Source organism: Aquarana catesbeiana, linkage group LG05, assembly GCF_042186555.1.
Source record: "Aquarana catesbeiana isolate 2022-GZ linkage group LG05, ASM4218655v1, whole genome shotgun sequence".
Classification (NCBI taxonomy): Eukaryota; Metazoa; Chordata; class Amphibia; order Anura; family Ranidae; genus Aquarana; species Aquarana catesbeiana.
The window spans coordinates 172157886-172184254 of record NC_133328.1 but is presented as its reverse complement, the minus strand read 5'-3'; the positions used below and the strand labels follow the sequence as shown (position 1 = coordinate 172184254).

General features: G+C 45.4%; 1 protein-coding gene across 1 annotated transcript in view; it reads left to right on the top strand.

The window, feature by feature from the left end:
• The first annotated feature begins 2399 nt into the window (after positions 1 to 2399).
• Positions 2400 to 26369, top strand: part of LOC141144559 (serine/threonine-protein kinase ULK4-like) — a 61294-nt gene continuing 37324 nt past the window's right edge. Inside the window, exon 1 of the mRNA XM_073630349.1 lies at positions 2400 to 2854. The gene's annotated coding sequence lies outside the window, so the exon portion shown is untranslated. The remainder of the gene's footprint in view (positions 2855 to 26369) is intronic.

Sequence of the window (26369 nt, the reverse complement as noted above, 5' to 3'; positions counted from 1 at the left end):
TGTCCTCACTGAAGATCCCCCCTCCCTTCACGATTGGACTTGTTTTGTGTTTCTCATCACGTGTTTTTGCTTTTTGGACTGGATGATAGAATATTCATGTTTGTCCTAGGGATTTGTCACTTGTAGTTCACCAGGATCTGGCACGTTTTTGCTAATGGGGCACTAGCCCACATATATTTTTCTTGCATTATATATATATATATATATATATATATATATATATATATAATTTTTTTTTTTTTTTTTTTTTTTTTTGGCATTGTGTCATTATTCACCCTATTTGTGTTGGTATATGCATTTTTGTTTTGCTATATTCAAGCAGTCACTGTTTCACGATTACCTTTATATATTAGGCTTTGTCTACCCGCAACATGTCATGTTGATCAGCTACGTTGCACTGCACTGCATCCCCACCATGTTCTTTTAGCATGTAGGATCTATTCATGCATTGGCCCGTTTCTGCTTTTTTAGTTCACTTTGCCACTTTAGTCATCTTTGTAGCTTCCCTCCCCCCCCCCTTCATCACAGCGCAACTACCATCTTCCCCCACTTTTGTCCCATTTGTCCTGCCTTGGATCAGTACTTAGGTGTTGCAGCAGTGTCCTTTTAGCATAGCCCCCCCCCCGACAGCGCAGGAGTTTCCACTTTCACATAGTAGATGGATACTAATAGTAATAAAAAACATCATTATAATCTATTATTTTTCGCTTCCATTATTATCTATCAATAGCTTCAATTATTATCATCGTTTGTTATGAGCTAGTCTTATATCTATCATTATTAATAGATAATACAGATAATGACAGGGTCTCTTTCATAGTGAATATGTAAATGATCAGATTGGGGATTTACCTCTCTTCACTGTCAGTGACACATGGCGTTTGTTTTTCTTACACTGATGACATCGGTGGGTGACGTAGCCGGCATAGACCCGCCCATGGTTTCCTCCGATCCTGTAGTAAATATGTCCGACTCGGCTTCAGTAAATGCCCGCCCCCTCTCTTTAACTCCCCTAGTGATAGCCTCCGCCCTCTTAGCGTGCAACTGTGATGCTGTAGGAAGACATGGAGGAGGGAGTGACAGAATAGCCGAATTGTGCTCCTCCTCTAGGTGGTCAATCGCAGACTGATCCTCCCTCCGAGTGACGCAGTAAGGTAAAGCCCTCTCGCCGCGCGCTCGCACTTGATTAGCTGTATCTCTAACTGTTCTCCGGAGCAGGCTCCGCCCCCTCAATCCTACCGTCTAACAGCTTTGAGCTCGCGGCTCTGCCATTGGTCAGTGGGCGTGGCCTGTGTACTCCTGCTTGACAGCTTTGGTGCCCTCGGCTCCTCCCCCTCATTCTCCGCTTTTAGTGACACATGGCGTTTTTTAGTTCTCACTGGTGACATCGGTGGGTGGCGTAGCCGGCCTAGACCCGCCTATGGTTTTCTCCGATCTATTAGTAAAAATGTCCGACTCTGCTTCAGTAAATGCCCGTCCCCTCTCTCTCTCTAAATCCTATAGTGATAGTCTCCGCCCTTTTAGTATCCAGCTGTGCTTCTGCAGGAAGACATTGAGGTGGGCGTGACGGAGAACTGACGAATCGTGCTCCTCTAGAGATGATCAGTCACAAACTGATCCTTCCTCCCGAGTGACGCACTATAGTAACGCCCTCTCGCCGCGCGCTCGCACTTAATTGGCTGTCTCCGAAGCAGGCTCCGCCCCTCAATTCTGCTGTCTAACAGCTTTGAGCTCACAGCTCTGCCATTGGTCAGTAGGCGTGGCCTGTGTACTCTTGCTTGACAGCTTTGGTGCTCTCGGCTCCTCCCCCTCATTCTGCGCTTTTAGTGACACATGGCGTTTTTTAGTTCTTACGCTGGTGACATTGGTAGGTGGCGTAGCCGGCCTAGACCCGCCCATGGTTTTCTCCGATCCTTAGTAAAAATGTCCGACTCGGCTTCAGTAAATGCCCGCCCCCTCTCTCTCTCTAAATTCCATAGTGATAGTCTCCTCTTAGTATCCAGCTGTGGTTCTGCAGGAAGACATTGAGGTGGGCGTGACGGAGAACTGACGAATCGTGCTCCTCCTCTAGAGATAATCAGTCACAAACTGATCCTTCATCCGAGTGACGCAGTAAGGTAAAGCCCTCTTGCCGCGCGCTCGCACTTAATTGGCTGTCTCAAAAGCAGGCTCCGCCCCCTCAGTCCTACTATCTAAAAGCTTTGCGCTCTCGGCGCTGTCAGTGGGCGTGGCCTGTGTACTCCTGCTCCCCCCCCCCCCACATTTTGCGATCAGGTCTGTGAGGACAGCAGCACGGCTTCATAATACATGTATATCTCCAGCTACAATAAGGAAGAGAAACAGAACACAATTTTAAACGACCAAACTTTTTTTCTGTTTTGACAAATTGTACAGAAAACCCCTATAGGTCACGTGGTAACGAAGCGTCTCTGCTATAGGCTAAGGCGTCTCATTACCAAGCAGGCAGTTTCTGATCCGCCCAATCATCAGCAGTCCCTGTGAAGCGTCCGTTCCTTGCCTCCCTGTTACTAGGGTAACGGAGCAATCCATTAAACACTAAAAATAGGGGCGGTGATGTGGAAAAAAATATAATTTTCACTTGCTTTAAAATGAATATGATTCCAGATATTATTAGAGGTAAGAATAAATAGCGATCACTGCACAGGTGTGTACAAGACACCACAGCGGTTTGTTTATGTCTCATTCCCACCACGTGGTAATGATGAAGTTCCCCTCGGACAGACTGTAGTCCGGGGTCTCTGCAGTTGCTCTGGGATTAGAAGCATGGACTAGTCCGGTAGTTGGATGGGATTTATGACATTATCTGGAGGAAGGAGATGGTGAGAGAGCCGAGGTGAGCGAGCATAGATCAGGTGTGATCTCCCCCTGTGCTGTCTGTGTGCTGGGCTCTACCCTACAGGCATGCTCTGCTGTCACTTGTAGTGCTTCTGCTGCTTACTGTGTCATCTCTGAAGTCTGCCCAATTATTTCCTGGAAGTTCCAAAATTAAGGAAGTCACATCTACATATATAGCAAAACGTGAAAAATAGAAAAGAATCCCGCGCTGTGACTAAATAAACAATATGAATAATAAATAAGCTGCACCCCTCAAAGTGCAATTAGCTAACTTTGTGAAATGTGGGTTATATGTGATAAGGGGGCGCTAATGTAAAAACACAATTTTTAAAAAACATGACAAATAAAGTGTGTTATAATACATATATGACATTTGTAATTCAATACCAAAATGCATATAAACAAAAAGTGCGATATTAAACAGCAAAATACATAAAGTGCGAAGTGATCGCAAAAAGTTCAAATGAGTGAAATAACAAAAATGTCCATAGCACTGGGGCAAGTTGAATCTCGAAACCGTCACCACTAGGAACGATACTGAAAAGCAAAACGACACCCGGTGGATATATGACAAGTAGTCTACTCACCAAAACACCATGACCCCTTTATTTAAAAAGGCAGGTCAGATGGAACTTTGACAGATTAAGGAACTGTCGCCTATGCTGGCAAAATCCGATGGGGTACACCTGGGAAATCGCTCCAATCCACAGTTGCTCAGAAAAGATAAAGCGAGCAGGACCATAGCATAATAACGTTTTATTAAAAAGTACAAATGTAAAACAGCTAGCCAAATGGCCTCTTACTTTAAAAAGTGCCTTGCCTCGGCACTGAAGGGAAAATGCATATAGAACCAGGTGGGTTGTGAGCCAGCCGTACCGCTCGCGCTGTATGGAGTTGGCATGTGTTCTACCACCTGGGACTGTAGAAACCGGAAGTAGAAACGTGACCGGGTACAGTCCCAGGTGGTAGAACACATGCCGACTCCATACAGCGCGAGCGGTACAGCTGGCTCACAACCCACCTGGTTCTATATGCATTTTCCCTTCAGTGCCGAGGCAAGGCACTTTTTAAAGTAAGAGGCCATTTGGCTAGCTGTTTTATATTTGTACTTTTTAATAAAACGTTATTATGCTATGGTCCTGCTCGCTTTATCTTTTCTGAGCAACTGTGGATTGGAGCGATTTCCCAGGTGTACCCCATTGGATTTTGCCAGCATAGGCGACAGTTCCAGGAGAATAGAGTGAGGGAAAGAGGGGGAAGAATGAGAGAAAAGGGAGGGGGGAGGAGGGGGAGGAACAAGAGGAAAGGGAGGAAGGAAAGGAAAGAGAAAGAGGAAGGGGGGGGGGGGGTAAAGGAAAAAAGAAGGGGAGACCAAGAAAACCACCACCCATAGAGGTGCTAAAGGCTATGAAGGTTAATTAAATTAAAAAACTGCACACTGACAGTAACAAGGGCTGGCACTCACCAACTGTAAATTAGAGTAGTATAAAACGCATGAGCTGTAGTTGATGCAGGATATCGGATTATGGAAGGCGTAGGTAAAAAGGATAATGTGGACCCATATGAGGCACTACGTGGATATTCCCCCACTAACCTTCGTAAAGCATATAACAAAGCAGTGTCACATTCTCAGACCTCCCTACTTTTCAAGCGTAAGGAACCTTCCTCCCCCAAAGATACCGTGAGATTTATTACGACGTACTCTGCACATCACAATTTGCTCCACAATATTTTAACAAAAAATTGGCATCTTTTGGCTGAGCATCATACACTGGCCAAATATGTACGATCCACCCCGGAAGTGGTGTTCCGTAGGGCTCAGTCCTTGCGGGATAAATTGACTTCCAGTCATTACACCTTTACCAAACCCCTGAGGACTGGACCGAACGGCACATTCAAATGCGGGGATTGTCCCCGGTGCCCCTGGGTCCATGAGGGCAAATATTTCACCCTACCCAATGGGGAGACTCTGGTCCCACATACCTTTGCTAATTGCGGTACCAAAGGGGTGATTTATTTAATGTATTGCACTTGCAAAGCATTTTATGTGGGAAAAACGATCCGAGAATTCAAAGAATTGGTGACCATCTTTATGACTCGGAGAACAGGAAATTAACTACCATTGGCCGACATATTGGCTTGCACCACAGATTCGACAACTCGGTTGTCAAGTTTCTGGTTCTTGAGGTAGTTCAGCCCAATCCCAGGGGTGGCGATTGGGACCGCTCGATTCTTCAGAGGGAATCCCTTTGGATCGAGCGGCTCAATGCCACCCTCCCTCCGGGCCTCAATGAGTCAGTATCATATAAGGCCTTTTTGTGATGCTCTGGGTCCCCTTCCAATTATCCTCCTCCCCTCCCTTCTTTCCCTCCCCCCCCTTTTTTTTTTTTTGCACCCCTCCCCATCCCCCTCTCCCTCCTCTCCTCCCCTCCCCCCTTTTCCCTCCTCCCCCCCCTCCCCTTTTCCTTCCCTCCCCCTTCCCCCCCTCTCCCCTTTTCCTTATGTGTCTTATTATCAATTCTTAATCTAAGATTTATTCATCATAGCATGTCTTTCGATCTGTGACTACCCTTAATGCTGTTGGGACAAATACTTGCCCTAGGTGACAATGTTTAATCATCATATATGGTATTGAACACGCAACTTGCTTTGTTATTGAATTTTTTGTTATTGTAATTCCTTAATTTTTGCTGTACAAGGACAACCTCCCCCCCTTCCCTCAGGTGGTGTTGGTGTTTTGCTGGGTCCCGGTTTTTCTCCCCGCGGCGGACACATGTTTGCCCTGGCAGCCCTTCAGGCTGCTTGTGACTTTGTGTCTGGGAACACGATTCCCTTTGACACTAGCACGCGCTTGCGCAGTAGCACGTAACCATGCACCTGCGCAGTGCGGGCAAACAGACCCGGTGACGTCAGAGGCCGCCCACGTTGGCGTGCCCTGACTTCCGGGTTGGGGAGCCCATATAGCGGCCACTTTTGGCTGCTATGTGAGCCTGACAGCCTCCAAACGCTGAGCTATGCATGGATTGCTTACTAAAAGGTCAGACTTCATCACTCTCCCTTCCCTTGCTGCATTACTGTTTTTCTTACTCCCTCGTTTTTTCCTTTTGTTTGTGTACTAGCGCTGCCCAGCGCCTACCCTATCGTTTTCTGTGTGAATACTGACCCGCACCTTACTAGGCGCGGAGGCTTATCTGTATAGGTGTTTAACCCTGTAATTTCCTATATATGCGCCCTTGCAGTCTTGTAAGGGCGCTGTCACCTACACCCTCACTGCCTGTTTTTTACTATTCAATTCCCATCCATACCCCAACAGTCTCTGTTTGACATGAGACCGATTTTTGCAGCATCTCTTTTTCCTACACCTGACCCTATTGATTACTTCCTTCTTATATTGATGTTATTGGTTAATCTAGATACTTATATGTTTGCCCCTAGCTGGATTGGCCCCAATGTGATGTGCCCACCAGCCTAGTAACAGACAGACTTAAAGCTTTACATACACTCCTCATCTAAAATTTTGTGGAATCCACTTGCTTAGTCAGAGTGGTATATCCCACTTATTTTTATGACTGTATGTAGTGATGTTGTCTGTAATTGCAATTGTAATTGTAACTGTATTTTTACTTTTTACCATTAAAAATTGACGTTTTATAAGCCTTTAACTCATTTTTATATCTATCACTGTACATTGATACTGAGTACCGGAATAGTCCCACTCCTCCTCTTTTTTGGGGGGGGGGTCGAGACGATAATTGACAGTAGCAGCAACTGCGGTTGCGTCTCCACCCCCTTATTTCCCTTTGGGTTGGAAATGCAATTATTTTTAGTAAATATAAACTGATAAATACCTTTTCTCATCAGCAGTATCTAGCACTCTTGTGACTTCTATCAGTGCCTGGTTAAAGCCTGTAGGAGTTTTCATTCTCCCTTGATTGTCTTATGAAGCTGCAGGACTCCTGATCCTCTGTCTGGAAAGTGCTGATTGGCCCTGTGCTGATCACATGCACCCTCTCAGGAAAAAAAACTAGAAATTAAGGATGAGCTCGGGCGTGTTCGCAGCTCCACGTGCCAGAGCCTGCCAGGAAGCTGACAGCGTCAATCACAGGCTCTGAGACATTTCCAATCTCTGCAGCTGCTGACCGGGAAAATGTCTCAGTACCTGTGATTAGCGCTACGCTGTCAGCTTCCTGGCGGGCTCGGGCACGTGGAGCTGCGAACATGCCTGAGCTTATCCTTATTAGAAATACACACCAAACTGAGCATGTGCAGAGTGTCCTCAAGGCTCTGTTCTATCAGGAGATGGATTGGGGACAGTTAAAGTGATTTGTAAAGGTTAATTTAAAAAAATAAATAACAAACATGTCATACTTGCCTCCTCTGCGCAATGGTTTTGCACAGAGTGGTCCCAATCCTCCTCTTCTGGGGTACCCAGGTGGTGCTCCTGGCTCCTCCTCCTCATCGAGTGCCCCCACAGAGAGCCACATTCCAGTCCTGATGCACTCCCGAGTCCTGGTGCTGCGTCCATTGATACACACAGCAGGATTGTAATAAATCCAAAAGCAAACATTTATTATATTGCAGCTTACCAATTCTGAGATGTGATGGCTGCATTAATTTTCTTCTTTTTTTTTTCTTTGGCTTTCTTTCCTTTATTTTCATCTGGCCAGTAAGTCTGTTGTTTTTCAAAAGAACAAGCTGTCCTGCAAATGTAGCAGGTGGGAGCTTGGAGACTAACCATTTAACACTGACAGGGGTGCTTACAATGATTAGCTTTTATTTATTAATTTAAAACCTTTATCCCAAAATGAAAAAAAAAAAAAAACTGTTGTTGTAACTGATTGTATAAATGCAGTGTGAGCTGGAGTTTGGTTTCAATTTGTTAGTGTATCTAAATCTGCTAGTATGACTAAACCCTGGTACATATGGGCCAAATATTGGCTGAAAATAGCCGGTACAGTAGATACTGGATGACATTCGGCCTGTGTGTACGGCTCCTTGTTTAATAGAAGCTGGTCTCTCGGCTGGCTTCTGTCAAATGAGCTTGCTGGAAAACCAGCAGCCGATTGGCATCCGATCAGCGCCCTCAGGCAATGGCTGTGAGTGCTGACCGGTGTGTTCTGGTGGGGGAGCGGTCCCCTGTCAGAACAGAAAAGTTCAGCGGGGAGATCGCTGTACTAACATTGCATCGTTAGTACAGCGGCCTCCTGGTTAACTCCTTAGTTTTTTTTTTTTTTTGTTTAGCCCGCTAGGATGGACAAAAAAACGTAACGTGTGTACTAGGCTTAACACTCCCCTCACGCTCTGTGCTCTTTTATCCAGAGTGGTGTCTGTTATACATGAAGTGTGTTACTGGCCAGATCATTAGGTAAAAACAGAGGGAAAAGAAACATAAACAAGAAAACAAATGCAGCCACCACATCTAATGACTGGTAAGCTGCAATATATTACATTTTTAGTTTTGGGTTTATTACCGCTTTAAAGTGATTATAGATTGTATTAAAAGAATAAATAAACATGTTATACTTAAAGAGGAAGTAAACCCCGTAACTTATCTAGTTTTTTTTTAATTTATAAATGGTGTTAAACATTGCTAAGCCATACATATTTAAATTTGTCCTAAACGAGCTTTGTAAATACCGCTTTTATCAGTTTTATTATTTAGGCTCTTCCGGGTATCGCCCGCGCCATTCATCCTCCTGTATGCTGAAGCTTTTGTGGACGTCATTTCCGCCCTTAGTTCGTTTCCCTGTGGAAATCTCGCGCATGCGCCATATCGTCTGAACCAAGGCTCATACTGCAGCGTTGCGAGACTTCTCATTGTCAGCTCTCATTGCCGTTCTGGTTGTCAGCTAATGACCCAGCAAGCAGAGGAGACAGAAACGGCACACATTGTGTGCCGTTAAAGGATATACACAGTGCGCAATCTCGGGACACGTCACAGCACATAGAAGGACGATTTATATCGAAACCAAAACTGTGCGTGCACTTTCACAGGCAGCCTGTGCTATATAGATTAAGATGAGCTAAAGTAGTAAGGGAGGGTTTACAACCACTTTAACTGCTCTGTGCAGTCTTTTTGCACAGAGCAGCCCTGATCCTCCCTCTGGCGCTCTGTGGGCCACTCCCCCTTGTCGAGTGCTTCATAGCAAGCCGCTTGCTGTGGGGGCACTCATGCTTGCTCTTTGTGTCCATAAGAGACAGAGAGCATGGCTCAGCCCCGCCCCCCCCCCTCACTGGCTGTGATTGACAACCAATGGCTCCTGCTGCTGCATCTCAGCCAATCACTAGGGAGAGACCTGGGATAGCCTTGGGTCTCATGCACATTGCTGGATCAAGATCGGGCTTAGGTAAGTATTAGGGGGCTGAGGGGGGCTTAAGGATTTTTACTGTCATGCATAGAATGCATGAAGGTAAAAAAACCTTCAGCGTTTACAGCCACTTTAAGGGCTTGTTTGAACTTGATTCAAAACATGGCTTTGGACACGCTTTTTTAAAGCTCTCTGAACACCAGTCAAAGCCCCTGTCACTAAATAAAATAGTTAGCTTACAGTCCTGTTTACATATTGCGTTTGCTTCACTTTAAAAATTATGTCCCATATCGCTTTAGTGGTGCTTCAAAGCCTCCATAGAAGTCTATGACTAAGCTCGCTTTGGACAATCTCATGTTCCCATCTTTGTGGGAACAGTTTGGGGATGACCCCTGTCACGGAACGTCCCTCACTCCGCTTGAGTGCAGGAAGCTTTCCCGCTGCTTGCCACCAATGTCACGGAACGTCCCTCACTCCGCTTGAGTGCTTCCGTCAGTATACCGCTTCCTAAGTTCTGGAACACGAGTCCAATGGATCTGGCTATAGGAACCCCCAAGAACTAGACAACACCAGTCTTGCACTACATCAGGACTAACTCTTTATTTGAGATCTCACACACATTTATACACCAGGCTGACTCAAAGCTAACCTAATTAACATGAGCTAATTTACTAAAACATTTACCCAGACCAGATGACAGACTTGTGGGCGCCGAGCTTCACACAGTAGTATAAACACAATAGCTGGAGCTAATTACAATTAACAATACAAACAAAACCTAATTAATCTAATTAACATGAGCTCCAATAGGAGTCGTCCCGTCTCCTACATTGTATAGAGGACAATGTGATCAGCTCATTCAATTAACATACATTACCATAAACATCAACACAGGGTTAATTAGAACAAACAACAATGAGTTGAATACCCTTAGAACCTAGACTAAACATATTTACATTAAACACATTATAGCTGACATCAGACAGGTGAGTGGAGTTGATGACATTAGCATCTCCTCACAGGATGTGTCCCAACAGTATAATTCAGTCTTATCATTCTAATATGGCATATAACGGGTTCCAGAGTCTGTGTGTTTTGGGGGGACATGGAGCTGAATCCAAAGTAACACCAACCCCAGGGTCCCCAGGCATACAGCTCACAGAGAGCACCATTCCCCCAAATGCTAGGGCCCATAATCGGTGGGCAAGAGGCTTGCGTTCAGTCCCCTCCAATAGCCTCTGTCCCGGGTGAGTCTGTCACAACCCCTTCCTGTTCCAACATGACTACTCACCAGTGCACAAAGCAAGGTCCATAAAGACATGGATGAGCGAATTTGGGGTGGAGGAACTTGACTGGCCTGCACACAGTCCTGACCTCAACCCAATAGAATATCTTTGGGATGAATTAGAGCGGAGACTGCGAGCCAGGCCTTCTCGTCCAACATCAGTGCCTGACCTAACAAATGTGCTTCTGGAAGAATGGTCAAACATTCCCATAGACACACTCCTAAACCTTGTGGACAGCTTTCCCAGAAGAGTTGAAGCTTTTATAGCTGCAAAGGGTGGGCCAACTCAACATTGAACCCTACAGAATAAGACGGGGATGCCATTAAAGTTCATGTGCAAGTAAAGGCAGGTGTCCCAATACTTTTGACAAGTGTGTGTGTGTGTGTAGATTTTAATTATATTTAATATAATGTATATTTATGTAACCAATATTTGAATAGATGCAGTATATAGAATGAATTGTATGGTTAAACACTTATAAGACATTTAACACATAGAGTGGAGTGAATTAGAGAGTTAATTTTTTAAGTTCAAGTTGTAAATATATTATTGTGCTTCGGATGGAGAAGTCTTATCAAGACACAAAGAGTTTGATTAAGGCCTGGTTCACACCTATGCAGGTTGCAGTTTGCATATTCCAGGTGCATTTTTGTATTTTTCAATACACGTTTTTGATCCATTAAAGTCTATGGAACCAAAAAAAATCCCTGGCCCTTTCCATAAAATGCACAGATGTGAACTACATCCATAAGAAACCATGTTAAATGGACTGTAGTGTGTTTCTGCAAAACTGAAAATGCACAGGTGTGAACCAGGCCTTAATGATGAACACGCTGGGTGTCATACTGTCTGTAGAGAAGGATTTCAATTGGGTGAAAGTATAGGCAATTACTTCTTTGAGGTGCTTTTTATTAGTGTGTACTGTGGCTCTCGGTAGTGTGTACATATGTGTACATGCACCCACTTTTCGAGGTCCGTTTCGCATGTGTGGGTGCTCTCTCACCACAAACTGCTCTACATGCATATGCCCATCCATTGCCAACTATCTAACTATTTAATCAATTAATTAATTCATCAATTATACAATTTTTGTTTTTTAGATATATCATATAATAGAAAAAAACTTAAACAGCGCTACAAAAAGTGAATAACATATATAAAAAAAATAAGTGAATAAATACGGTCAAAGGATCCATGATGGACCCAAAGAGATATACAAAATTAACAATATAAGTGCCAAAAAACATAAAGGGGTGGTAAAAATTAGTCCCAACAATAAAAAATGTGGATGTAATAATGAAAAGTCCGTGAATAAAACCATCCAAAAGTGTTTGAAACAAATAAAACATGAGGTTAGTCGATCACAGAGACACCAACATGTGAGGAGATCCACCACCATATGTACTGTACGCTTACCAGGAAGACATCGTCTAGGGAACGGTGCCCATCAAACGCAGCCACTGTGCCCATAAATTGCCGCCACTGTGCCATCAAACACAGCTACTGTACCCATCAATTGCTGCCACTGTGCCAAACACAGCTACTGTACCCATCAATTTCTGCCACTGTGCCCATCAATTGCCGACACTATGCCATCAAATGCAGCTACTGTACCCCATCAATTGCTGCCACTGTGCCCCATCAATTGCCGCCACTGTGCCCCATCAATTGCCGCCACTGTGCCCCATCAAATGCTTCCAGTGTGCATCGTCCGGGAGTCGGGACTTACCTGTCTCACAGCGGGTCACGGTGACGTCCTCCACGCGCCTCGATGTCTCCGGTCCTCTCTGTCAGGCGTCCAATCACAGCGCCACTGTACCCATGAAGCACCACCACTGTGCCATCAAACGCAGCTACTGTACCCATCAATTGTACCCATAAATTGCCACCACTGTGCCATCAAACACAGCTACTGTACCCATCAATTTCTGCCACTGTGCCCATCAATTGCCGACACTATGCCATCAAACGCAGCTACTGAACCCATCAATTGCTGCCACTGTGCCCCATCAATTGCCGCCACTGTGCCCCATCAATTGCCGCCACTGTGCCCCATCAAATGCTGCCAGTGTGCATCGCCCGGGAGTCGGTACTTGCCTGTCTCGCAGCGGGTCATGGTGGCATCCTCCACGCTCCTCGATGTCTCCGGTCCTCTCTATCAGGTGTCCAATCACAGCTCCACTGTGCCCATAAAGCACCACCACTGTGCCATCAAACGCAGCTACTGTACCCATCAATTGTACCCATAAATTGCCGCCACTGTGCCAAACACAGCTACTGTACCCATCAATTTCTGCCACTGTGCCCATCAGTTGCCGACACTATGCCATCAAATGCAGCTACTGTACCTATCAATTGCTGCCACTGTGCCCCATCAATTGCTGCCACTGTGCCCCATCAATTGCTGCCACTGTGCCCCATCAATTGCCGCCACTGTGCCCCATAAATTGCCGCCACTGTGCCCCATCAATTGCCGCCACTGTGCCCCATCAATTGCCGCCACTGTGCCCCATCAATTGCCGCCACTGTGCCCCATCATGTGCCCCATCAATTGCCGCCACTGTGCCCCATCAAATGCTGCCAGTGTGCATCGACACCTGAATAGGGGGCGGCAGCGGCGACCATAGATAGATTCATGACCTAAAGTGATTAAATTATGCTTAAAAGTAAGAGAGGCTTAAAATGGAGTTCCACCTGGGGAAAAAAATTAAAAGTCAGCAGCAAATACTGTAGCTGCTGACTTTTAATATATGGACACTTACCTGTCCAGGGAGCCCACGATGTCCTCACCTGATCTTCAGATCGACTCACAGGTGCTACCGCCGCCATTCCTGGTGAGGGAATCAGGAAGTGAAGACTTTCAGATTCACTCCTGGTTCCCTACTGCGCACGCAGTATTATGAATGGTCCCTGCTGTCTTCTGGGACCTGTGTGTCTCCCAGAAGACAGCGGGGGGGTGGACATGGCGTAGTTCGCCGCAGAATGTGCAACGATCTATGCCCGGAGGTGGGAGCAAATACCTGGATTTGACAGGCATCTGCTCCCCCCTGAAAGGTGCCAAATATGACACCGGGGGGGGGGGGGGGGGGGGGGGATCCAATAAGCGGAAGTTACATTTCTGGGTGGAGCTCCGCTTTAAGGCTGTAATAAATCCAAAATCAAATATTTATTATATTGCAGCTTATCAATTATGAGATGTGATGGCTGCATTAGTTTTCTTTTTTTTTTTCTTTGGCTTTCTTTCCTTTATTTTCATGTGGTAAACTGGCTAGTAAGTCTGTTGCTTTTCAAAAGAACAAGCTGTCCTGCAAATGTAGCAGTTGGGAGGGTTGAGACTATCCATTTAACACTGACAGGGGTGCTTCCAATGATTAGCTTTTAGCAGCACGACTTCATATAATACATGTATCGCCCAGCTGTGTATACAGAGCCTCAGAGTCTCATTCACTCCGCTCTTCCATTGCCGTGCTAAGAGACCCAGAGTGGGAGGAGCATGGCTTGTGTACAGGGAGGAGGGAGGGAGGTGATGATCAGTGGAAGGTCTGGGGAGGTGAGCTGAAACTTTTATATCAGGACTCCGTAGGATTGGTTTACAGGACATAACAAGGGATCAGCTAATGAGGATGGGAAGAGCAGGGAGTGTGTGGGGAGTCAGCTGAGTGTGTAGCCTTCCTCACACCTAACACATCTCTCCAAAGCTGGCACACATCACAATATAATCCTCCCCCAGCACTCTGTGTATGTCCACATCATGTCACCTTATCACCATTCCATGTCACCCTGTGTTATCCAAACTTTCTACAAAGTCTAACCTAAACCTTCTATATACAAATTACCAGAGCACAGCGCTGGGTTTTCTGTTATTTACATAGCAGTACAATTGTATAAATCTTATCTAACAAAAATCCTGCGCTTATCCCACCTTCAAACAAATGTGCAAAAAAAAAATAAAAATTAAAATGAATCAAATCATTGATCAGAAAAATAAAAAAAATGAACAGTTGTGAGAGCCGCAGCCCAGTAGGTCCGAAAACAAGACTCAGAAAAAGATTTAAAAGTGACTTGCTGCGCTTCTCTAAGTGAGTAAAAGATAGCAACAAATATATATCCAACAGTAATAAAATGGTAAGAAAAAACTGTGTATATAAAGTTCAATGTCAGTCAATAATCTTTAAAATGTCCTTCATGAGGATTCATATACATAAATCCACGAATGACAGTTCAATTGAATATTAAATATCCCAGTGATTAATCTGTGTATAGAATCAACAGACCCAGCATGAAAAGGTGCTCCTAGAGAGGCCGTCCCCACATAAAGTCACGCCTCTTACCAGAGATTTTTTATTTTAAATTATAGAGATCTGATTCGCTTTTTAAAATTTCCACAAGACCCCGTAGTTATAAGGAGGGAGGGGGTTTCATCCACATTCAGCCTCAGCAGTAAGGATGAGCTCAGGCGTGTTCGCAAACCGCACGTGCAGAGCCCGCCAGGAAGTCGGCACTGCACAGCGCTAATCACAGGCAGTGAGACATTTCCCGATTTCTGCAGCCGCGCATCGGGACAATGTCTCACTGCTTGTGATTAGCGCTGTGCAGTGCCAACTTCCTGGCGGGCTCTGCACGTGCGGGTTGCGAACACGCCTGAGCTCATCCTTACTCAGCAATATTAACTTCCAAGAATCTCAGCCAGTGTTCAATTAAATATATATAGGTTGGCCCGTGATGGTTCTCAAACAGGTCTACCGGTGGTGAGGCGAACCATACACACAATAAAACTACACACATCTGTCCAGACAGGGTGGAGGAGTGTGTAGTTTTAGTTTTCCTCTCCTGTATATACTGCCCACTTTCATACCCTACACTCTCCTCTCCTGTACATACTGCTCACTGTCATACCCTCCACAGTCCTCTCCTGTATATACTGCCCACTGTAATACCCTCCACACTCTTCTCCTGTACATACTGCCCACTGTCATACCCTCCACGGTCCTCTCCTGTATATACTGCCCACTGTCATACCCTCCATACTCCTCTCCTCTACATACTGCCCACTGTCATACCCTCCACTCTCCTCTCCTGTACATACTGCCCACTGTCATACCATCCACACTCCTCTGTGACCATGAGAGGGAGGGGTGCGGGATATTGAGACTACTACAGCCTGCTGGGGGCAGTGCAGATCTGAGGTGAAGGGGCCCCTCCCTTTGTAGGTTTGAAAAGTATGACCTCCTCAGCAGTAAATTGAGCTTTTGCCCAGCAGGCCTGAGGTGGAAGGCCTTATCACCATCACCCTGTAAGAGCAAAGAGAAGGGCTCATCACCCTGTATGCCCGAGGAGGGGCCTCTGAAAGTATACATTGAGCCCCCCCCACCTCTTGTGCAGACGTAAAGTTGAAGGGCCCCATACTGAGTGCTAATGGGGGCCATTTACCTTCTATGCCTAAGAGAAAGGGACCCCTGACAGTAAAGAGGGCCTTGCCCTGGAAATCTGAGGTTAAGGGGCCCTTCAAGTTGTCATTATAAATAGGACCATTTACCCTGCGCTTATAATGTGTATTGCCTCTGACAGTAAAGGGACCCTCAGTCTGCAGGTCTGAGGTGGAGGGGCCCCTATTCTTTAAGACTAAAGACGAGGGGCCCCTGACAGTGTGCAGTAAAGCAGAGGCCTGAGGTGGAGGGGCCCCTCACAGTGCTTAGTTTGTGAGCTCTTACCTTGTAGTAGTTATGACTCCTAGCATTGTACAGTAAAGAGCCATCACCCTGTATACCTGAGGGATAAGGGGACCCCACTCTGCAGGGCTAGGGGGGCTGAACGTATACTGTGACTCCCCCCTCCCCCATATATGTTAATGCCTCTATTTTTCATAGTTTAAAGTGTAAGGGCCCATACTGAATGCTACTGGAGGGGAAAGAGGCTTACTTTTTAATCCTGAGAAAGATAGCCCCCCCCCCCCCCCCCCATCCAGGGGCGGACTGACAACACTCAGGGCCCCCAGACCAAACAAAGCAAGAGCCCCTTGTCAGGCCTCGCCCATGACCCGCCCCTACATTTTCACATTCAACAATAACCAAAATACAGGAAGTGATGCAGACAACTCTAATGGGACCTGGATGGGGGGTCTCTATCTAACAGAGGCCCTCTCTGTGTCCATTAGAGAGTCCTTTAGAAAGTTTCCCCTCCAGGCCCCATTAGAGACTACAACAGAGTCTAATGGGACCTGGAGGGGGGTCTCTCTCTAACAGTGTCCATTGGAGAGTCTCCATTAGAGAGAGACCCCCCTTCAGAACCCATTAAGACTACAAAGGACTATAATGAGACCTGAAGGGGAGTCTCTAAAACAGAGGTGCCCCTTTCAGTGTCCATTAGAGAGTCTCTGTTAGAAAGAGCCCCCTCTAGGCCCCATGAGAGACTACAGAGGAGTCTAATGGGACTTGGAGGGGGCCTGTTTCTAACAGAGTGTACAGTAAACACCTTCATTGACTCTGGTCCTCAGGGGACCCTCTCCTTGTGCCATGACTCTCACAAAGTAGAAATAAAATTGGAGCTGTGTAGCGCTCCTCTTACCTTACCTATGGGTACTGTAGCTCTGGCTGCTCCCACATCCTCTGTGGCTGGCTGGCCGACTCCCTGCTGTGGCTGGGTGCCTGGCTAGCTCCCGCATCCTCTGTAGCTGGATTCTGTGGGTAGCTGGCTGGCTCCCAGCTGTGGGTGGCTGGCTGGCTCCCTGCTGTGGGTGGCTGGGTGCCTGGCTGGCTCAAGCGTCCTCTGTTGCTGGCTGGCTACTGTGGGTGGTACTCCTGTGGGGGGCACTCAACAGGAGGGAGGGGCCAGGAGCGCTGGCAAGGGATCCAAGAAGAGGAGGATCTGGGCTGCTTTGTGCCAAACCACTGCACAGAGCAGGTAACTGTAACATGTTTGTTATTTTTAATGAAAAAATAGATGGGTCGTCCAGTCAAAATCTTTTAATTTTTAAAAATTTTTTAAATTATTTTGTATGGAATGGGTAAGCATTAGAATGCCTGTCAGATTTTTACTGCAGTAATTCTATGATATCCTAAGGAGACCCTGTCACCACACTGTTCATTGCAGCAACAATTAACCCAAAAGATTATATGTACATTTAACATTATTTATTCATATTATTTACCTGTCAAATTTTTCCTTGTGTATACGTCCAAAAACCCTGAGACTGCTGGTTGCCGACATGTTGGACACGGTGTCAGCAGCCCCAGCTGATTTAGCGCTGTCATTCTAGTGACCTATAGCAGTGGTTGTCAACCTTCTTGATATGGAGGGGCCTCAAATGCAGCCCTTGACAATGCCAAAGGACAGCACATACAATTCAATGAATATTCGGTGTCAGAGACAAAAGACACAACAAGATATAGTCAGAGACTACGGGCATGGTACAAGAGATGATCAAAGATTTGAGACATGATATAGGATTTGGTCAGACACTGCGGACATGACACAAGAGCTGGTTAGAGACTGCGGACATGACACAAGATCTGGTTAGAGACTGTGGACATGGCACAAGAGCCGGTTAGAGACTGTGGACATGGCACAAGAGCCGGTTAGAGACTGTGGACATGGCACAAGAGCCGGTTAGAGACTGTGGACATGGCACAAGAGCCGGTTAGAGACTGTGGACATGGCACAAGAGCCGGTTAGAGACTGTGGACATGGCACAAGAGCCGGTTAGAGACTGTGGACATGGCACAAGAGCCGGTTAGAGACTGTGGACATGGCACAAGAGCCGGTTAGAGACTGTGGACATGGCACAAGAGCCGTTTAGAGACTGTGGACATGGCACAAGAGCTGGTTAGAGACTGTGGACATGGCACAAGAGCCGGTTAGAGACTGTGGACATGGCACAAGAGCCGGGTTAGAGACTGTGGACATGGCACAAGAGCTGGTTAGAGACTGTGGACATGGCACAAGAGCCGGTTAGAGACTGTGGACATGGCACAAGACCTGGTTAGAGACTGTGGACATGGCACAAGAGCTGGTTAGAGACCGTGGACATGGCACAAGAGATGGTCAGAGACTTTGAATATGCAGCACTAGACTGTCAGACTGTGAACTTGCTACTGAGCCGTTGAAGAACTGTGGACATGCTTCAGGAGACAATAGACTGGAGACATATTACACGAGACTGCTAGAAATCTCTGTCAAAACAGGGCAATGGGAAAACAGAGATCAGTGTCTGCAGGGGCCCTGAGGGCTACACAAAAAGGGCCACAGGTTGGGCACCAGGGATATATAATATTCCCCTTTGCTCCTCTCCTGGCTGCTACATAAAGGGTTATGTGGGGAGGTGAGGGGTGGGGGAGCTGGGCCAGCACAGGCAATAGTTAGACCCTCCCAAAGAATGCCTTGCAAGGAGGGAAGAGCTGTGGTAGGGATTAACTCTCTGTATTTGTCAAAAATGTTAGCGTGCTAACACTGAACACTGCAAATGACTAAAAATTATTAATGAAAAGTATAAACATTTACAATACTTGATTTTTGGTGCTTTTACTTGCATATGTTGGTGACAGGGTCTCACTGCTTCTAAAAAGATCTCAAAGAAACAAAGTGTCCCCTGTAGTCACATTGGAGGTTCTTAAAGCATTCAGCTTCATCTGAACAGTATAAAGAAATTCTCCACTATTGCATTAGGTGTAGAAAGGATCTGGACTAAGACCCCTTTCATACTGCTGGCGTGGCCGTCTCACCGCTCCTGCACTGCCCCAAAGATGCTGCCTGCAGGACTTTTTTTTTCGGTACTGCAAGCGCACCGCCCCAGTGTGAAAGCACTCAGGCATTCACACTGCGGAGCATTGAGAGGCGCTTTTAAGGCACTATTTTTTGCGCTAAAACGCCTGAAAAGCGCCTTCAGTGTGAAAGGGGTCTGAGCCTCTGCCATTCCTGACAGGTAAGGGGTGTCTTGTGAGAGAAGAGAACAGAACTTCTTTTGTATGCAATCCAAAATCTCATTTTCCTTTTAACTTCCTATTAAAGTAGAATTCCAGGGTAATACTAAGCTTAAAACTGCATCCACCCCCTCTAACACCTATACCTATACCCTGTAAAAGGCAGATTCATATACTAACCTATTTTCAGAGTGCTCTAGTCTGGTCCGTCTATTGGCTCTTCTTTCTCAGCTAGCAGTGGCTTGAGGGGAGAGGAGGGTGCGCCAACATTGGATGGCCCACAGTAAGCCTATGGACATACCTCCCAACATTCTAAGATGGGAATGAGGGAAACCTATTAGCAAAAGTATGTAGGCATAGGACACGCCACCTGCCACGCCCCCTTAAAGGAGAATTGTACAAAAAAATAAAAATAAAAAAGGATTGGTTAAACCCACAAGTGCATTTTTTTACCACTACCATTACTTTATACTGGCCTTTGGAGTTTAGAAATGTAGCAATTTAGAAACTGGATGAAAGGTTTAGCACTATAAAACACTTTTTGATAGATAATTAGTGCATTTTATACGCAACTATATAGATCAGACCAAAATGAGGGTCAAATGAGGAGGAAAGCAGGACAGAGGGACCCTCGAAATCAGGAACAATTGGGAGCTATTCTATGGGTGACGTCACCAAACAGACATTCAGCTATTGTCCGATCGCTCTCTCCTCTCCCCTGTAGCTAGTGACCGGGCTGAGAATAGATTAGTATATGCATCTTCCTTTTACAAGGTAGTTTATAGGTGTTAGAAGGGTGGTGGGAGCAGGTTTAGGTTTAGTTAGTATTACCCCAAAGTTTTACTTTAACCCTTTGCAGCCATCATGAGAAGGCCATTCATTCATAATGCAAAGATCACTATCACACCGCTGCATATATACAGCCTGCGTTAAAGTGGTAGATAAGTTATTTAGATAGATAGATAGAAAGGAGTTCTGGCCTAGGAGTCAGAAGGGAGCCAGTGCAGCACAAATGTGCTGAGCGTCAGGTCTGGGGAAGACAGACCAATGCCTAAGGTGTAAGGCCTGAACAGGAGTGCTGCGTTTTTAGCCAGGAAGGCTGAATGCTGTTTGTTTTGAAGCAGGGATGTAATGCTAAATACCCCTGCAAGGTAATCTGCTGTTTATTTTTGAACTTTCTGTTTCTTTTGAAAAAAAATGGGCTGCCATGCCCTTGAAAATGCAGTCAGGACTGACACAAATTCTTCAACTCGCATGCATCACTAGAGCTTAATCACCCCGGATCATCATACACCACTCACATTTTTGTAAATATTTTATTATATCTTTTCATGTGACAAAACTGAAGAAATGACACTTTGTTACAATGTAAAGTAGTGAGTGTACAGCTTGTATAACAGTGTAAATTTTCTGTCCCCACAAAATAACTCAACACACAGTAGAGCTGCACAATTAATCGTCAAGAATCGTTATCTTTATTAATCGTCAAGAATCGTTATCGCGATCTTGACTAAAGTGTTTCACAATTCTTTCTACGCAAAGAATTCTCTCTGCTCTTCTGAAGCCACAGCCCTCAAAAGAAAGGAAGAGAAAAACCGGGCAGTCTGCCAAGAATCAAAAATTCTTTATCAGTTGAACTTAAGTATAAACATTGTAACAATTTGTCAATGGAATAGACTTCCTGTGTAAGTGAAAAAAGTTTAACCACTTAAACACTAAACCTTTTTCTGACATTTGTTGGTTTCAAGTTAAAATATTTTTTTTTTTTTGCTAGAAAATTACTTAGAACCCCCAAACATATATATTTTTTAGTAGACACCCTAGAGAATAAAATTGTGGTTGTTGCAATATTTTATGTCACACCGATTTGCGCAGCGGTCTTTCAAATGCAAGAAAAAAAATTACTTTAATGAATTAAATGAAAATTAATTAATTAAAAAAAATCTAACCAGTAAAGTTAGCCCATTTTTTTTTTGTATAATGTGAAAGATTTTACGTCGCGAGAATCGTGAGAGAATCGTGATCTTTTTATCCTAAGCAAAAAAATCGTGATTCTCATTTTGGCCAGAATCGTGCAGCTCTAACACACAGCCATTAATGTCTAAACCGCTGGCAACAAAAGTGAGTACAACCCTAAGTGAAAATGTCCAAATTGGGCCCAAAGTGTCAATATGTTGTGTGGCCACTATTATTTTCCAGCACTGCCTTAACCCTCTTGGGCATGGAGATCACCAGAGCTTCACAGGTTGCCACTGGAGTCCTCTTCCACTCCTCCATGATGACACCACGGAGCTGGTGGATGTTAGAGACCTTGCTCTCCTCCACCTTCCATTTGAGGATGCCCCACAGATGCTCAATAGGGTTTAGGTCTGGAGACATGCTTGGCCAGTCCCTCACCTTTACCCTCAGCTTCTTTAGAAAGACAGTGGTCGTCTTGGAGGTGTGTTTGAGGTCGTTATGTTGGAATACTGCCCTGAAGTCCAGTCTCTGAAAGGAGAGGATCATGATCTGCTTCAGTATGTCACAGTACATGCTGGCATTCAAGGTTGCCTCAATGAACTGTAGCTCCCCAGTGCCGGAAGCACTCATGCAGCCCCAGACCATCACACTCCCACCACCATGCTTGAATGTAGGCAAGACACACTTGTCTTTGTACTCCTCACCTGGTTGCCGCCACACACGCTTGACACCATCTGAACCAAATAAGTTTATCTTGGTCTCATAAGACCACAGGACATGGTTCCAGTAATCTATGTCCTTAGCCTGCTTGTCTTCAGCAAACTGTTTGCAGGCTTTCTTGTGCATCATCTTCCTTCTGGAACGACAGCCATGCAGACCAACTGATACAGTGTGCGGTGTACGGTCTGAGCACTGACAGGCTGACCCCGCACCCCTTCAACCTCTGCAGCAATGCTGGCAGCACTCATACGTCTATTTCCCAAACACAACCTCTGGATATGACGCTGAGCATATGCACTCAACTTCTTTGGTCGACCATGGTGAGGCCTGTTCTGAGTGGAACCTGTCCTGTTAAACCGCTGTATGGTCTTGGCCACCATGCTGTAGCTCAGTTTCAGGGTCTTGGCAATCTTCTTATAGCCTAGGCCATCTTTATGTAGAGCAACAATTCTTTTTTTCAGATCCTCAGAGAGTTCTTTGCCATGATGTGCCATGTTGAACTTCCAGTGACCAGTATGAGAGAGTGAGAGTGATAACACCAAATCTAACACACCTGCTCCCCATTCAAACCTGAGACCTTGTAACACTAATGAGTCACATGACATCGGGGAGGGAATATTTTTTTAGTTACTAAAGAGGGCTGTTAGTGAAAAGGCATACGTTTGGAGACTGATCACTAGTGGATCAAATGACTCCAAAATAAAAACTGGGACAAGTCACACATGGACTTTTACTCAAATATTACGATAAATATATTTTTAGAGAAGTATAGCCAAAATATTTTTTGGTCATACTTCTCATGTGGATCACAGGAGTGCAATTAGTTCTGTTATCCTGTGACCCAGATTCAGCCGACAGCAGGCTAAAGCAGTCACAGAGCCACTCTAGACTTTGGAAAGATCGCAACCTCTTCCACCCCCTCCCCAGCCCAACACTCCAGGGAGAGAGTGACGACTGACAGTGGTCTGCTTAGATAAATCCCAAGAACTGAGCTATCAGCAGTCACATGTTTGCTCAGTTCTCAGGCTTAGAGCCTTGCGGGGCAAATCTTACAGCATTGCAAATTCCTGCACTCTCTTTTCACACTGTTGCCAGGATACATATAGGGGTTGATTTACTAAAGGCCAATACACTGTGCACCTTGGAAAGTGCAATTGCACTCTGCAAGTGTAGTTGCTCCAGAGCTTAGTAAATGAGGTAAAGCTTCACTTTGTAAAGAATACCCAATCACATGCAAGGAAAATTTAAAAAAAACAGCATTTTTGCTTGCACATGATTGGTTGATGAAAGTCAGCAGAGCTTCTGCTCATTTATTAAACTCTGGAGCAACTGCACTTGCCGTGTGCAACTGCACTTTCCAAAGTGCACAGTCTTTTTGCCATTAGTAAATCAACCCCACAGTCTCACCAGATTTGGAGTGAGATCTGGTAATGTCACTACTGTGCACGGTCCTTGCTGGGGAGGAATCTACCGAGGACCTGCATCGTAAGAATCTGCCTGCTTTCATTCTGTGGATATGTTTCTTGAAGTGGAACTTTAGGTAAAAAATGGCAGACAGGATTTTTAATGGAGAAGAGACCTACTATATTGCTTTTGCATTAAAGTTCTTTACCTGCCTGTACACTGGACTGCACACACACAGCTCAGTGTATCATTTCAGCAATGCCAAGATGAATGAACTCCTGCGCATGCGCAGGATTAAGGCCAATAAAACTTGGAAGCCAACCAGCCAAAAACGTCTGGGGCCAGTGGGGGGCTCCAGGAGACCGCAGCGCTGTATTCCTGTCTGCTTGAGTCATGCTGCCACCTTAATGTGAATGGACACTGAACAAAAAAAAAAATCAGAAATTTCCTACCCAAGTTTTCCCCTCACCCTCCTTTTACTTGAGTCCTCATTTGATCCAGCGCTGTGCATGTCTGCAGCTCTTCTCTCCCCTCACTTCTGAGTCTCTATGGCTTTGCAGTGGCACTGGGAGCCATTGGCTTCCGCTGCTGTCAATAAAAGCCAGTGATGAGGGACAGGGCCGAGTCTTGCTGTCTGTGTCAGTGGACGCAGTAGCAGGGCTCGGAGGCGAGCATCCATTAGTGACCATAAGGGAAGCTGCTTCCCATGGGGGCACTGGACAGAGGGGAGGGGCCAGGAGCGCCGGCAGGGGACCCGAGAAGAGGAGGTTTGCAGCCACTCCGAACAGGTAAGTATAGACATGTTTATAATGGTAAAATTAAGAAAAAAAAAATCTCTTTGTCAATGTGTGAAAATTATCAATAAAACTACATATTTTCCTTCAAGTAAGATACAACATGAAAAAAACAAGTGCTGCGTCCTATATATAAAGTGCAACCATGCAACAAAAATAACAGTCTCTGTGTTATTTGTTCTTTAATATCCTCCAGATGATAAAATAATGTGCAAATGTACCAAAGATTTAATGCAAACTGATTATCTTCAAAAGACAGTCCTTCAGGCAAATAATATACTAATTGCACTCCTCTTCACCAATATTGAAGTGCTCGACATGATAAAGTGCCAAATGCTCATTTCCCCCCTAGGTTAGAATGACTTACCAAAAATGAAGGACCTCTTGATTAGAAAAAGGTCTATAAGTGCTTAGGTATGTGATCTGTTATTAGCCTTCAAGTAGTTGAAAAGGCTGAGGAAAAAACCTTCAGAGTACAGCCCCGCCCCCTAATACCTGAGCCCGATCCAGCGATGTGCACGAGAGCGGAGGCTCTCCCGAGTCTTTCTCCTCAATGCCTCAGACACAGCAGCCATTGGCTCCCACTGCGGTGAATCACAGCCAGTGAGAAGAGGGGTGGGGCTAAGCCATGCTCTGTGTGTCCCATAGACACACACAGGCAGCTATGCAAGCACACATGAGTGACCCCAGGGCAAGCAGAGCAGAGTGTTAGAGCAAAGAGTTCTAATAAACGTCGGTAGGTGTTTTTTCTTCTTGAACCCAAATTTAGTGTCACTTTGAAGAGGTCCTTTAGCCTTAGCCAGCTATCTTTAGACCATGGTACAGTAGTTTGGTGAATGCTACATTCGCTTACGTAAATCCTGGCCGGCTTTAAAAGTAACACGTACGAGGGAAATACTACTCATTCACATCAGTCCATACCTTTAAAAGATAAGTATGGCCAAAGATATCTTGGCCCCACTTCTCTTGCTGGTCACAGGAGTGCACTTACTTGACCTCACAGAGCCACACCAGGCTCTGGAAGGATCCCAACAGTAATGTCGGGATCCACACAGATGCCTGATTGCCAGATGGCTCAGCCTCTCTGTGCATCGATGAAAGCCTGAGCCAGCCACTCCCGCCCCCTCCCCAGTGAGCTCAGTCACTGCTCTGTGCTCAGAGAAAACAGAGAACCGTTAGCTGTCATGTGATCACTTAGTTCTCCAGCTTAGGAGGCAGCTGTAGCATCCCACTGATGTCACAGTAGGGAGGCGTGTATAGAAGTTTGTTTTATGGCTATTCCTACACTTCTCCTTTAAAGGCTAAGTTTACCTGTAGTAAAAAAATAAAAATAAATGCACATGATTTTGCGGGTTAAACAATGTGCATTTGTTATTTTCTTACTTTGGAGCCTGCAAAGTATTACACCCATGATCAATGGATCACAGGTGCAATGTCAGGCTTCTGCAGACACGAATGACAGCTGGCTGCCTGTACTCCATATGCACCTTTAGACCGCCTTTCACACCGAGGCGCTTTACAGGTGCAAAGAGCCTCAGTGTGAAAGGTGCACAGGTGCGAAGCGCCTCTCCTGTCACTCCAATGTGAAAAAAAACGAAAACAAAAAGTGTAGCGCTAAAAAGTAATGTGCCAAAAGCAATATGGGCTGTGGGCCCAAATGGCACCAAAAAAAATCAAACAATGGGTTGGAATGAAGGATTAGTGTTAGCACACATAAAAGGGACACATTTAAAGTCCACACAGATAGTAGTGCAAAAACTCAATATATATATAGTCCCAATCTATATGGTTAAATTTGTAAAACTCATCAGTGGAAAACTCCAATGTGGGAAAATGTGTCCAAATGCTGGGATATGTGATTGTGAAGAAACCACCACCATATGAAGAGGAGGCTTACCAGAATGTTTGGACACGCCAGAACATATGTTCTGCGTGCCAAACAGGCTTGTGTTAAGGTGGATAAACTCTGGAGCTGTCGATTTCCTAGACCAGAGATTCACAATTCTCTATCAGGTGGGAACGTATGGAAAGTAACCTCTCATGCGGAACAATGCTCAGAAATCATGGCAGGTTCCTGCTCTGTGCGGGCTGAGACTTGGCTTCCGGCACCATGATAACGGATCACAC